The sequence below is a fragment of the Calidris pugnax genome, unplaced genomic scaffold, assembly GCF_001431845.1.
Source record: "Calidris pugnax isolate Ruff unplaced genomic scaffold, ASM143184v1 scaffold18, whole genome shotgun sequence".
NCBI classification, from domain to species: Eukaryota; Metazoa; Chordata; class Aves; order Charadriiformes; family Scolopacidae; genus Calidris; species Calidris pugnax.
The window spans coordinates 16,946,009-16,951,454 of NW_015090812.1; positions in this window are offsets into that span (position 1 = coordinate 16,946,009).

The following is a 5,446-nucleotide window of genomic DNA, read 5'->3' on the forward strand; positions in this document are numbered from 1 at the left end:
TGAGGGGAGCCGGCGGGGCAGCCTCTACTACGCGCCGCGACCGGGAGCGGCGGCGGGCCTCAGCTTCCCGGCGGGCCGAGGAGGGCCTTCGCCGGCTGCTCCGCACAATGCCAGAGCTGGCGGGCGGTGCCACCTCCTGCCCCGCGTTCCCGGGGCTTTGCTGGCCCTCGGTCGTGCTGTAGTGCATAAGCTTTTTTTTTTTTTCCGTCTCTCAGACTTCCAGCTCTTTTTATCTGGAAATCGCCCCTCACACGTTTTATCTTGCAACCCAGAAATAAGGCTGGGTTGCTATCTCTGCACGGAACGAGGGACTGAAAGAAAGTGCTGCAGCTGCTGCAATCCATAGGTAGGGCCTGAGGGCAATTTCCACTCCTTCATCTCCGACAGCCATCCTCCCAGAGCTCTTTCCACCCCTGAGAGGAGCTTGCTGTCTGTAGTAACAGCACGCTGAACAGAGGTGAAGGGACTAAGCTCTCAGTCTTGGTTTAGGGCTGCCTGGCAGACAAGGACCAGGGGGTGTTGGTCGACTGTCGGCTGAATATGAGCCAGCAGTGTGCCCAGGTGGCTAAAAAAGGCCAACAGCATCCTGGCCTGTATCAGGAACAGTGTGGTGAGTAGGACTCGGGGAGTGATCGTCCCCCTGTACTTGGCATTGGTGAGGCCCTCAAAGCCATTGAGGTGCTGAGTGGCTCCAGAGAAGGGCAATGAAGCTGGTGAGGGGTCTGGAGAAGAAGTCTTACAAGGAGAGGCTGAGGGAGCTGGGGTTGTTCAGCCTGGAGAAAAGGAGGCTGAGGGGAGACCTTATTGCTCTCTACAACTACCTGAAAGGAGGTTGTAAAGAGGCAGGGGTTGGTCTCTTCTCCCAAGTCACAGGCAACAGGACAAGAGGAAATGGCCTCAAGTTGGACCAGGGGAGGTTCAGACTGGATATTAAGAAATTAGAGTTATTAAGCATTGGAATGGGTTGCCCAGGGAAGTGGTTGAGGCACCACCCCTGAAGGTATTTAAGACAGGTCGACATAGTCCTTAGTGACATGGCTTAGTTAGGTTGATGGTTGGACTAGATTATCTTAAAGGTCCCTTCCAACCTAGACAATTCTGATTCTGTGACATTGTATGGTGTGACCTGTGTGCTGCAGTTAGTAACCTTTATGATGGTCTTGTGTATGCGGTGGTCGTCGTGTGGCACTGCAAGAGCTGTGAGACTATACCAAATATTCTGTATCCCAGTGTGAAAAAGCCAAAAGCTAACCATCCTGAGTTGGCAGAGGTATGCAATTCATGTGAAATGTAGGTGATGGGGGCTGGAGATGGGCTTTAACAGAGCTGATCTAATGCTTCCCCCAAAGGGAGTGTGATATTCAAAGTGAAACACAAAAACCTGGTAAGATACAGTTGAATGCAATGGTTAATACATGATAATTACAGTGACAAAAGAGGGGAAGAAATAAATTAAAGGAGGGGTTTAAACTAGGGTGGGATTATGTTATTGTCATGCCTAAGACTGAAGAACTACTCCATGTTATTTACTGCACTTTCACAGCAGCTGCCTGATGTTACCATTAGAGCTAAGAAGACACCAGATGAAGCAGCGAAGGTGATGGGATGCAGATGAAATCTTCATGTTCAGAAGTGATGAGACACTTGGTAACAGGAGGAAGGATTTGAAGAAGAGGATTTGACAGGTTAGCTGCTTGGTATGTAGGGGAGGAGAAGCAATTTATTGCTTGTGGAAGTCAGGATTGGGAGAAAACAGTGAAGAGGGCGAGAAGCTGCTAGAGCTCGTAGCATTGTGCATTCTGTTGAGAAGTGCATCTTTATTTTTTTAATAACATTTTTGTAAATATTGAAATAGTTTTAACGTGTCCTACTTATTGTTTATTCCTTTCCTCTTCCCCCTTTCCCTCCTCTGGTATCTTGTCACTACCTTCTTTATGTTTGTCCTTGTGGCATAAACACGTGCTGTAAATATGCGAGACATGAAGCAGTGATTTTTTCAGCATTTTTTGGATCACTAAGGGAACCGAAGTAAATTCTGCTGCTCTCAGAGCAGATTAGAAAAGTTATGATCACTGTGAGCCTGAACTGATAGGTGACAGTAGGCTGGGATGAAAAGAGGAATTCCAGCTTTGGGAAGGAGTAGACCCAGAACTTGCCTCCACTGTGAATAGAAGAAAGTTAAATCAATGGGTTACAAAAATGTAGACTATGGAAAGTCGTCTCAGGAATTTCAGTTCTCATAGTGGGATGCTAGAAGTTTAAGTCACACAACATATGTTTTTCATAATTGAAAGGGAAGGTGTTAAACTGTTGTATCTTGGATCTAGCAGTTGTATCTTAGTCAATCCATGTCCGTGTATGCTTAGGCATGTATATGTTAGCATACTTTCTCTACTCTGAAGGTGGAACTTCATGCTATATAGCGATTATACTGAAAGTCGGTTTACCATGTAATTTTCATTCCATCATTCAGAATCTCTGGTCCTACAGGCTGCGTAAATGTATTTCACTGATTTTTCGTATGTTTTGAGTTAGTTTGTAAAAAAAAAAAAACAAAAAAACCCAAACCCCTCAGAGAATTACAAAAAATACATTGGTGCAATTATACTGATAGAAGTATTTCACAGAACAAAAATGAATATCAATAAATGCAGATATCCATTTGTTGATACATCTTTCCCCTTCCCTCTGAATACACATAGAGTCAGTAGCTGGTGCATAATTAAACATAACACTTTAGATTGTACTAACCCCTATTTTATAGGTTGCTGTTGGTTTTTTTTTATTTTAGTCTCCAGGACTAGCCTAATGTCTTTCCTAATAAGTTACATTATTTGGAGCCTCTACAGGTAAGGGAATTAGCAGCACATCCAGTCTAAAACATGGATATTTTTATGCTAACATATCTTTAGGTCATTCTAGCTTAAAATATAAATGTTGCATGAGTATCAAGTTCCAGTAAGTCACTGGCATGGTCTCTGATACAGAACACTAATTACATTACAGTGGAGAAACACGCAATTCCTTCTGTGTTGCAGTTCCACGAAAGGGCTAAGTATTGAATAAGTTCAATAGTACGAGATTTACAAAGTGGTTTTGTTAAATTTGTGCAAACCCCTATGTGGATATTTCTCTTAATCACTTTCGTAGCAACTTATTTTAGTTAGAAAAATATAGGAAATTTCACGTACAGTTGAAAATTTATTTTAGTGGAAAATACTTTGTGAATGTATTTTGCCAAAAAACATGACCAACATGAACAAATAGTTGTTGAGCTGTGGATGTAATACACGCTTCTTAAGTTCACAGATGCACTTTCTCCCAATTAGTCATGTTCCCGGTTTTTCAGAAATATTACAAGCTTCTAATACGTTAAATGAAGTACTTAAGTAAAAAGAGGTGTAATCATAAAAATCATTAAAAAAATCATAAAATCATATTAGGACCTAAAATATTCACTTCCTTAGCCTGGAGAAATAAGAAAATTTAAGGCTTCTCCAGCTAGTGAATATTTGATTATCAGATAGGGAAAGCAGAACCATTTTCACTACCAAACATAAAATGCAATTTACGTGGCAACTCTGTGTATAGAAGGCACCCCTCTTCCCAATTTCACCTGTCTTTTCAGTGACAGCACTTCCATATTCAAGAATCTAAAGTTTTCACGTTTACGTGCCTTTTTTTTTTTTTTTTTAACCTTATGCTCTTAGCATTCACATTGAGCTCTTACAGCCTGCATGTAAGACAAGTCTAAGAGAACAGCAATATTTGTTAGAAGGTCATTCAAGCAAGGTGATGATGTGTAGCCAAAGTAGTATGCTTTATTTATTGACATGTTAGTATATTAACTATGCTGTTGATGATTTGACATTATTCTGGTGCATATTCAAATTATAATACACATAAAGAGGTTAGTGTCATTTTTTGGCAGAACAGTTGCAGAAAAAGGAGGATGATTCTGAACAGCCTGCCTTGGGTTATATTCCTAGCATATTCTGTGCATAACTGTCTTCTGAAACTGCAGCACATTCAGTTATTCACCTTCATCACTAGAAGAGATGCAGTTAGTTGGATAAGGACTTTTGCTTTTCCCTTAATATTTTTATTTATGCCGTTATTCAGTAGCAGTATTTATTCTATTAGTATACTTTAAAACCACAAAAGTTCAGGAAATAACCCTTGCCAACTAATCTCATTTGCTATCACTTGAGCAGAAAGGCAGTTATTGCAAAATCATAACACTTCACTGTTCAAACAGACAGGATTTTTATGACTCTCCAACTGAATTTTGCTCCTGCCACTTATTACAGAACGTTACCTTTAAGAGAGACTTGCAGCTGGTATTGATGACAGGTAACAAGACATTTGTCACCTCTCCTCTTGGGGAACAACTATCCAGGTGCAAACATGAGTTACCAGATGCTCATTGCAAGGAAAAAAAAAAAATACAACCATTACTTGTTAGTGAACAAAAATGCTCCTGCTTTGGTTTTGCGTATATGAAGTTTCCAACAGGGATCAGAATCAGTCAGTTAATCCACCTCAGAGATGGCAATTTCCAGGGGCTATACTGGGAATTACATATTCACTGGTAGGATGTGGGAAAATTTTGGCAGAAATATTGAAGTTAGGTGCTGCAGAAATCAGTAAATTGGAAATTGTCCCCCACTTGCGTTAAGATTTAAATTAGCTTGCACCTGGGCAGGTGATACTGTTGAGAGGCCCAGAATGTGCTTCTTCCATGCAGCCTTCCCTGTCATTCTTTGAACATTTGTTATCTCCTCAGTTGTGCTTTCTTTCTGAGGACACATTCAAAATAAAAGTAAAGGAAATGCCTAACAGGACTAGCAGATGTGTCCAGCAGTATGCTTCCACACTTGCAGTTTTAAACAACTTCACTGCTTCTCATGGATAGCAAGACAGCCAACATTTGTGCTATCAGTACCAACTTGTGCATGGCTTTTTTTTTTTTTATTAATAGTTGCAAACATTGCTAGAAAAGAAGTCTTAAGAATTAATTATTTAAGTGGCAATAATAGCTGTCATTAAGAATATTCCTGACTAGAATGTGTCTGAGAGGGAAAACGTGAGTTTTCATATGACAACAGTTGAATATCTTGTTCTGTTGAAGAAGATAGGGCTGTCTTACCGGATCTCAATTTTCAGGAGAGTGGGAAAGGACAATGCTCAGCTCAGCTCTTACTTCTGTAGTGAATCACAGCTATTTGGTGACAATAGCTTATTTCCTAGATAGCTCTGCAATATAAAACTGTAAGATGACTGAACATATTTTTATGCACGGACTATACCTTCATTAGAACTAACTGTAAGACATGGATAATTTTTCACCTTCTTTGAACTACCACTCTAATCTAAAGCCAGCAAGTAACTGTGCAGTAACCAAGGGCTGTAGCTTAGAGGTGACTAAACAGTAAATGCTGCAACC